The 10,255-nt window shown below is 37.4% G+C and overlaps 1 pseudogene; it reads right to left on the bottom strand.

Moving 5' to 3' along the window:
* Positions 1–3,279: 3,279 nt before the first annotated feature.
* LOC102815105 lies at positions 3,280–4,612 on the bottom strand (annotated as a pseudogene).
* Positions 4,613–10,255: the final 5,643 nt, after the last annotated feature.

The following is a 10,255-nucleotide window of genomic DNA, read 5'->3' as shown; positions in this document are numbered from 1 at the left end:
TTGTTGCAGGTCTGTTCACATTTTCTATTTCACTCTGTGTAAGTTTAAGTAGGTCGTGCTTTTCTAAAAATGTATCTATAGGCTATAGATTTTCTAATTTGTTGGAGTACAACTCTTCATAATATTCTATTAGTATCCTTTTTATTTCTATTGATTTTGTTGTGACATCACCCATGTGATTTTTTTCTTTTTCATGTTATTTATATTTTCTCCCTCTTTTGTTTTTCTAGATTTGCCGGTGGTTTGTCGATTTTATTAATTCTTTCAAAGAACCAGCTTTTTATCCTGTTGGTACTTTCTATACTTTTCCTGTTTCTATTTCATTTATTCTTGCTCTACACATTATTATTTCCTTTCTTCTGCTACCTGTTTACTTTGCTGGTTTGTTTCTAGTTGTTAGAGATGTTGTGTTAAAGCGTTGATTTTGGTTCTTTCTTCCTTTTGGATGTGTGCATTTATTACAATAAACTGCTTTTGCCATGTGCCAAAGATTTTGGTATGTTGTGTTTTTGTTCTCATTTATTTCTAGGAACTTTGTGAATTCACGCTTTATTCCTTCTACTACCCAGTCGCTTTTCAGCAGGGTTTTATTCAGGATGCTTGTATTTGACTTTATTTCCTTGGTCTTCCTATTTTTGGTTTATGATTTTATAGCATTGTGGTCTGAGAAGATACTTTGTAGATTTTTGATGTCTGTATATGTAGGGAGGTTTGTTTTGCGGCCTAACTCATGGTCTACTTTGTAGAATGTTCCATTTGCACTGGAATAGAATGTATATTGTGCTTTTGTTGCGTTGAATGTTCTGTACATGTTCATCAGGTCCAGTTGGCTGATTGTGTTGTTTAGTTCCTCTGTGTCTTTGTTGAGTTTCCTTCTGGTTGTTCTAGCCTTTTCGAAAGTGGATTGTTAAAATATCCCAGTATTATTGTGGATTTGTTTATTTATTTCTTCAAATCTATTAGAGTTTGCTTTATATATTTTGAAATAATTTCATTGGGAGCAGAGGTATTTATTATGGTTATGTCATCTTGTTCAATTGACCTTTAATCATGAGACAATGTTCATATTTATCTATTACGCTGGTTTTTGCCTTAAAGTTTATTTTATTATAGATTAACATTGCCATTCCTGCTTGTTTTTTATTTCAATTAGCCTGGTATATATTTTCCCATCCTTTAACTTTTAGTCTGTGTTTGTCTTTGTGTGTAAGGTGTGTGTCTTGCAGACAGCACATTGAAGGATCTTGTTTTCTTATCCATTCTGCCACTCTCCATCTCTTAACTGGTGGATTTAATCTGCTTACATTCAGTGAAATTATTGATAGGTATGGATAATTACTATCATTATGTTTTTGTTTTGTTTTTTGGTGTGGTGTTGCTGGTTTCTTTGTTCTGCATGCCTTCCTATGCTGAGTTCATATTTTTTGTGTTCTTTCTTATCAGTGTATTCATAGTTTTAATGTTGCCATGTGATTCTTCAATTTTCATTTTCTTGGTATGTTGTGAAGTACTGATTTCCTTTGAGGTTACCTTACATTCTATTAAGTTTTCCCAACATTTTAAACAGTCTGTTTTATCCTGTAATCTACCTGACCTGCTCACCACCTGGATATCTGCTCCTATGTTTTTCCCTTCTTTCAAATTGTAATTGTTTTGATCATAGATTGACCTCCCAGATCCTCTGAATTTGTTCTTGTGTTTTATTCTGTTATGGACTCTTCTATTTGTTGGTTAAATTACAGCTGGTGCTGTATGTTCTTTTTCTTGTCTGTTCTTTTTGGTTCTCAGTCCAGGGAACACCCTTTAGGATGTTGTGCAGTGCAGGGTTGGCTTTGAACAAATCCTTTAGCTTCTATTCATTCTGAAGTGTTTTTATTACATCACTGTATTTGATTGACAGCTTTGCTGGGCAGATGATTCTTGTTTGGCAGGTTTTTTCTTTCAGGGATTTGTATATGTTTCCCCATTGCTTTCTTGCCTGCATGTTTTCTGCTGTGATATCTGAGCTTAATCTGGTTTGCTTGTCTTTGTCTGTAACACTTCTATTTTCCCTAGCTGTTTTCAGGATTCTCTCCTTGTCTTTGATTTAGGAGAGAATGATTATTATATGTCTTGGTGATTTTCTTTTGTGGTGTATCATTCTTGGAGTTTGTTGAGATTCTTGGAAGCTTATTTTTTCACTTTTCAGAATGTTAGGGAAATTTTCTTCTAGCAGATCTTCAACTATCTCCTCTGTGGACTTGTCTGATTCTTCCTGTTCTGTAATGCCAATAATTCTTAAGTTATTCCTCTTCATGTTGTGCAACATGAATCTTACATTTTTTTCAAAAATGTTTATCTTCTTTTCTGCTTGTTCTTCTAGCTTAGTAGTGCTGAGAGATTTGTTTTCCAATTCAGTAGTTCTGGCTTCCATCTCCTTAATTCTACTCTTTTGTATATTTTTTTAATTCTACTGATTTTGTATATTTTTCTTTCAAGATATTCTGTTCAATTCTTTCATCTCCTTATTTCTTTCATTTTTGCTTTAGCACCTCTATGGTGAAGAGCAAGTGTTGTTGTCTATTTTGTAATCTTTTGGTATTTTTCTTCTTTCTTGTCTTATTAATGAACTTCGATCTTTTTCTATATGATGTTCTTCATGTTATGTCACAACTCTTCAGATCTTTCATCATTAGTGACTAATGCACCATATATGACCTTGAGGTGATCTCTAAAGTCAGGTGGATTATGTTCAAAGTTATATTTTTCTCTCTTGGTCTTGTTTCAGTCTTTCTCAGTTTCAGCCTCTGGTCTTGTTTTGACTGAAGATAATTGATCTTTGCTACCATCTCTTTCCACAGATATAGTCAGTTTGATTCCTGTATAATCTATTTAGTGAGGTCCATGGCTTTTTTTTTTTTTTTCCTTCAGAATCAGGCATTTTATTGTCATCTCCAGTCTGGGACGCACATACAAGTAAGAGCACTGTTAAATAAAATCATGGAACTAAAATGGCCTGGTTGAAGTGGCTGGCGGGCACAGGGCCTAGGATCCACCACCCTGCCTGTAAAGGACTCCCTGGACCCCGGGGTCTTTTGGCACTGTCCAGGCATTTGCTCCCCTCTGGTCAGCCTGACAGTCATCCCCACTAGCCGGGAAGGTGCAGAGGTTGGTGACGTGGGGAGGGTGTCAGGCACCCGTTACTCTCCATAGTGCCCCACTGCCTCTGCCTGGCAACCATCCCCCATGTGGTCATAGTGTGCTGAGCAAACCCCAGAGTCTCAAGTGTTGGGACCCCATTCAGAGGATCTCCTTGGTGCTGGAGGCTGAGATGGCCAGGAGGCATAGGGATTCAGCTCGTCCTGGTCCCGGCAGAGCGCCCATACGTACAGCACGCATAGCACCTTGTCCGGATCACCTTCGACAACCTCGCCCTTAGGGTTCTTGACCACCATCACCAGTTGGGCCTGGAAGGTGATGATTGGCACAGGTCCCTGTTCCATCATCTTGCCCATGGCCAGGTGGATGTTGTCAATGTCCAGGATGCGGGAGTGGAACTGGAGGCCCAGCACTTTAGCCTGCTGGATGGGGTTGGCCAGCTGGTTGTAGGTGGCTTCGTAGCACCAGTCTTTGAGAATGTCGAGCTCCCCAGCAATCATGGCTCCAGGGCATTGTGGATGATGTCATCCTCACACTGCTGAAAAAACGGTCCTTGTCAAAGGCAGGGTCCACACACAGGATCTCCGTGAGCACCTCGGATATCTCTGTCTTACAGAAGAGCACCCCCAGCACATCTATGACCCCGTCTGTGAGCGCCTGGGACTCGCGGATGAACGCATTGTCATATTTCATCTTCCTCTCGAAGAACTGGTTAAAGATCACATTGTTGTCATTGAAGTCCTTCCATTGCTGGTACCATTTGGAATCTTTGTGGAGCATGACACCCAGGGCCTCCTCGTTAGGCTCAAACACTTTGTCTTCCATGATTTTCTCTCCCGCAAACTCTGTCCTCTTCCTGAGTCCCTCGGGCCTCCAGTAGGCCCCTGTCTGGCTCAAGACACTCTCATCGATTTCCCTCCTAACAGACTCCACACCCTGCAAGAAGGCTTTGAAGGCCACGGTCCTGCCCAGCTTCTCCCCATCCTTGGACACCGACTCGGCCGACTGCTTAGTCATCTTAGCTGCTTCTTCCACGCCCTGCTTGATTTCTGGCCAAAGTCACTTTTACTGATCTTGTCCAGACTCTCCTTCATGGTGCCTGTGAGTTCTTCTAGCTTCTTCCTGATCACCTCGCTGGTCCTGACCGTCTCAGATTCAATGGTTTTATATTTCCTCTGGGCTTCCTGGAGCGTGTCTGACTCTTCCATCTTCTTAGCTTCATCTCAGAATTTTTGATAGTTTCTTTCTTTTCTTTGTTTTTGTATAACTCCTGTTTGATATTATCCAGGAAGCCTTTTCTACTGTCAGAAGAATAAGATCTAGACAGGGGCATCTCTCCACCTGGCCAGTGGATCAGATAAGTTGAATCATGGGACAGGAGAACTAGCTTATGGCTGGGAAGAAACTGGACTCCATTCCCAAGGCATCTCCACATGCAGTGGCACTAGCTGGCCCGCAGCGCCTCTGCTGCCATGTTGGAAGAGCTCGTGTGAGTCCATGGCTTTTATGTTGTTTAAAAATTGTATTTGCAATGATGAAGTCATTGGTCTTGCAAAATTCTATCATGTGATCTCTGACATAATTTCTATTTTTTTTGCAATTGCAATTAAATCAATTGCAAACTGAAGAAGTTGGTAGAATTCTTCTATTTCATCATTATTGGTTTGGTGATTGGTGCATAAGTTTGAATAACAGTGGTATTGTTGTTGTGTTGTTGGTAATTGTCATCGAGACAGTTCTGACCCATAGCGAACCTATATAGTGTTTCTGAAGAGCTACTGGTGAGCTTGAACCACTGGCCTTGTGGTTCAAACCGATTTTACAGTCCAGTGTATTAACCCACCATGCCATACCAGGATTAATAATAATACTGGTTTTCCTTGTAGCTGTATGGATTTTACCCTATCAAAGACAGCATTATATTTCAGGATAGATCATGAAATGTTCCTTTTGTTGATGTATGACACCATTTCTCTTTAATTTTTCATTCCCTATGTAGTCAAGCTGGATTCAGAAGAGGACATGGAACGAGAGATATCATTGCGGATGTCCGATGGATCTTGGCTGAAAGCAGAGAATACCAGAAGGATTTTTACCTATACTTTATTGACTATGTGAAAGCTTTCGATTGTGTGGATCATGACAAACTATGGACATTGAGAAGTATGAGTATTCTAGAACACTTAATTGTACTTCTGAGAAATCTGTACCTGGACCAAGAGGCAGTTGTTCGAACAGAGCATGGGAACACTGAATGTTTTAAAATTGGGAAAGGTGTGCGACAAGGTTGTGTTCTTTCACCATATTTATTCAACCTGTATGCTGAGCAAATAATATGAGAAGCTGGGTTGTATGAAGGAAAACATGGCATCAGGATTGGTGGAAGACTCGTTAACAACCTGCGATATGCTGATGATACAACCTTATTTGCTGAAAGTGAAGAGGACTTGAAACATATACTTATGAAAATCACAGAGCACAGCCTTCGATATGGATTCCATCTCAATGTCAAGAAAACAAAAATCCTCACCACTGGACCAATAAACAGCATTCTTATCAATGGAGAAGAGATTGAAGTTTTCAAGGACTTCATTCTTTTTGGATCAACTGTCAACATTCGCGGAAGCAGCAGTCAAGAGATCAGACGACGTATTGCATTGGGCAAATCTGCTGCACAGGAACTTTTTAAAGTACTGAACAGCAGAGATGTCAGCTTGAGGACTAAGGTGCGCCTGACCCAAGCCATGGTATTTTCAATAACCTCATATGGATGCGAAAGCTGGACAGTGAATAAGGAAGATCGTAGAAGAATTGATGCCTTTGAGTTGTGGTGTTGGAGGAGAATACTGAAAGTGCCGTGGACTGCCAAAAGAACCAATAGATCTGTTTTGGAAGAAGTGCAACCAGAATGCTCCTTGGAGGCCAAGATGGCTAAGCTTCGTCTCTCCTACTTTGGACACATTGTCCGGAGAGAACAGTCGCTGGAGAAGGATGTCATCCTGGATAAGATGGAGGGTCAGAGAAAAAGAGGAAGACCTCCAACGAGATGGATCAGCCAGGTGTCATCATTGATGGCATGAAGTGTGGCAGCGGTAGTGACGTTGGCCCTGGATCAGACATTGTTTTGTTCTGCTGTGAATGGTGTCGCTATGAGTCGGTTCCCACCCGATGGCACCTGACAACAACAACATGTAGTAAACCATGTGACTTGTAAGATTCAAAATGGCCAATACCAGTTCATTTCTGCTCACTAATGCCTGGGGTAGTAATCTTTATGAATTCCACTTAATTTTTAACAATTTCCAATTTTCATAGATTCATATTTTGTGCATTACTTATTCCAATTATTAATGGATGTTTACAGCTGTTTTGCCTCATTTTGAGTTGTGTTTTAGGCCATTCACATAATCATGGTCAAGTCTAATTTGAGGAGGTAGCTTTTCCCGAGATGCAGTTTGAGTGCTTTCCTACCTGAGGGGTAACTTCTGGCCCTATTTTTGATAATATTCTGGTGGTATGCATAATGTTTCAATATTTTTAATATTCTGGTGCTATCTGACAGTGTACCACTGCAATTAATTAGGTTTTCAATGGCTAAATATTATAGAAAATTTCAAAGAACAGTTCGAGAACACAAATAAAATGTTACAATGAAATGTGCAAAGACCCGGAGTTAGTAAACCTAAAGGGAAAAATACCCCCAGGTCTTCTCGAGCTGAAGGAACTGAGGAAATAGTTCAAGTCTCATCTTGAAATGTTTGCAACATATTGCAATAAAATTTTGCAACATATTGCAATAAAAAAAGATGGAAGAAGTACAGAGTAACTGTACCAAAAAGAAATGGTTGGTGTTCATCCATTTCAAGAGGTAACATATGATCAAGAACCGATGGTATTGAATGAAGAAAGCCAAAGTATACTGAAGGAATTGACAACGAAGACTCAAAAAATTGATGGAGTACAAATAAAAACCTTGGCATAGATGAGTACTCACTCATCTATGCCAAGAAATTCGGAAGATAACTACCTGGACAACTGATGGGAAGGAATCATTATGTTTACCCGTTCCCAAGAGAGGTGACCCAACAAAATGCAGAAATCATGAGACACTATCATTCCAATCACATACATGTAAAATCAGTTGGATATATGTGGATGGGTTAATTTCTGAGTTCTCAATCAATATATCTTTCATTGTTCCAGTACCAATCTGTTTTCACCACTGTAGCTGTGTAATAAATTTTGAAGTTGGGGACTGAGAAGTTTCCAACCTTATTCTTCTTCTTAAGCAGTGCTTTGCTTGTCCTGGGTCTCTTTCTTTTCCATATAAACTTTGTAATTATTTTTTCCATCTCTTTGAATAATGTCATTGGAATCTGGATTGTGATTGCATTATAAGTGCCAATTGCTTTGTGAAGTATTGATATTGTCACAATGCTAACTCTTCCTATCCAGGAGCATGATGCATTCTTCCATTTTTGTAGGTCTCTTTTGGTTTCTTGTTGTATTGTTTTGTAGTTTTCTTTGTATAAGTCCTTTGTTTCTCTGGTTACATTTATTCCTAGATATTTCATCCTTTGGGCAGCTATTGTAAATGATATTGCTTTTCTAATGTTCTTTTTAGCACTGTCCTTATTGGTATAGAGGAATCCACCTGATTTTTGTATGTTGATCTTATATCCTGTTACTTTGCTGAATCCTCCAATGAGGTCTAGTAGCTTTTATACTGAGTATTTAGGGTTTTCTACGTATTAATGTTGTTTTGAAAAACAAAATCATATTACTCTTTTGCTATTTGTAAATGCCATTAAGTAGATTCTGACTCATTGCGATCTTGTATAGAGTTTCCTAGGAGTGACTAGCAGGTTTAAAACACCAAATTTATGCTTATCAGTCCACTACTTATCCTATGGCACCACATCAGGACCCCCCTCTGTTAAGTACATGTGTATAATTACTGTGTTTTCCTGCTCAATTTATCCTTTTGTCATTATGAAAAAATATATATATATATTTGTCTCTCTTAATGTCTATTTTGTCTGATGTTACTATAGTCACTCCACTGTTTTCATTAAATATTTGTGTCTTTGTTTACACATTTCCTTCCCTTTACTTTTTTCTTATTTGTTTCTTTACTGTGACTATAGTTGTTTCTGTTGTTAAGTGCTATGGAGTTTATATCAACTCACAGCAACACTTTGTAGAGTTTCCAAGTAATCACATATAATTGGATCTTGTTTTCTTTCTTTCTTTCAGTTTCTGCATTTTAATTGTCATTCACACTAAAAATGATTACTTACAAGGCAGAATTTACCCTGTCATTTTCTATCTATTTTCTGCAAGGCTTACTTTTTCTCTATCTCCCCATTGCTTTCTTATTTTGAGTTATTTTCTGTTATACTATTTTGCTTATCTAATTTTTAAAATATATTTTTAATGGATTTTTGGTGGTAGATGTGAGAATTATAACTAACATCTTAAAAGAATATATTTTAGGATTGATTGTGCTAACTTAATTTCAATATTTTTGTTCTAGAACTTCGCTTCATTATACATCTCTTTTCTCACACTCCTTGTAATTTGCCATCATAACTACATTTTTATATACTATAAATCCATGAACACAATTTTATATTTGTACTTTTAAGCAATTTCTTTTAAATCGTATCAGAGAAGAAAAGAGATGAAAATATAAATACACTCAGATTTTTTTTTTTTTTTTTACATTTAGCTATGTAACACATTTTTTTTTAATGTAAACTATTGTGGTTTTGAATTAGTGTTTACTACTCATTCATTTCATTACAATCATTTGTCTTTAAGCATTTCCTGTTGGAGTTACCTGAGTGTTATTGATATGTAGATTAATGTTTTTCATCAAATCTAGGGAATTTTTAGCCTTTATTTCTTCAAACATTTTGTTTATTTGGTGTTCTTTTCCCTCCTCCTCTTGGACACCAATTATACTTGATATTGCCACACAGATGTCTAAAGCTCTGCTCATTTTCTTAATTCTTTCCCCTTTCTGTTCTGCAGACAGGATATCAATTGACTTATATACAACTTTTGTGATTTTTCTTTCTACCAAATGAAAACTACAATCAGCTGATCTATTGAAATTTTAATTTTAGTTTTTGTACATTTCAACTCCAGAATTTCTAATTTTTTATAGCTTCTTTATATTGGTGTTCCCTATTTAGTGAGACATCATTGCCATAATTTCTCTGCAATGTTTTTAGACATATTTATTTTAAATTCCATGGACATTTTTGTAAAGCCTAATATAAGGTCTTGGTTTAGTAATTCCTATATTTGGGTTTCCTCATGCAGAGTTTTTATTGACTTTTTCCCCCTTCTCCAGACCACAATTCTTTCATTCTTTGTATATATTTCAACATTTTTTAAAAAAAACAGAGCATTTTAAATAGTACAATGTGGCAGGTTCTTTTCCTTATCAGCAAGAATAGTAAGACTTTGTCTGATTTTTGATATGTTAAAAGGAGGGACCTGTCCCTGGAAAATAATATCATGCTTGGTAAAGTAGAGGATCAGCAAACAAAGAGGAAGACACTCACCAAGATATATTGGCACAGTGGCTGCCACAATTAGATCAAACATCCCAGTTGTGAGGAAATTGAAACTCACTTCACAACACCTAAGAACAATAACAAAAACTTTCTTCTTCAGAATTGTTTCTTAACGAAGTTTCCTGTTTTTAGCTGCTGTTTGTTTGGTTACATTCCTGAACTAATTCTTGAAAGTCTTTATTGTCTGAAGTTTATGACCCTTAAATTGTTGATAAATTTACTTTGTTGTCATATAATGACTGGACAGATATTTCCATGAATGTCTTGCAAAGGTAAGTATTAGACTATTTACTGAAATATTTTGTGTTTATATCTTGGGGGATGCACATTCAATTAAGTGGCAATTTACAGCTTTGCCTTATCTTTGACTTTATACTTGAAGAGAGCGTGAGATTCTCCCATGGTTAGGGAGACCTCTAGGTCTGAAGGAATATATTGGTATATTAGAAACTTTCAACTTCCCAAGTGCATTGCATATTCCACATACTCATTTTAAGCTTTTATTTTTGTCAGCCTCTTTGTTATCCATA

Source organism: Chrysochloris asiatica, unplaced genomic scaffold (genome assembly GCF_000296735.1).
Source record: "Chrysochloris asiatica unplaced genomic scaffold, ChrAsi1.0 scaffold00118, whole genome shotgun sequence".
Lineage (NCBI taxonomy): Eukaryota > Metazoa > Chordata > Mammalia > Afrosoricida > Chrysochloridae > Chrysochloris > Chrysochloris asiatica.
This window is presented reverse-complemented; position numbering and strand designations above follow the sequence as displayed.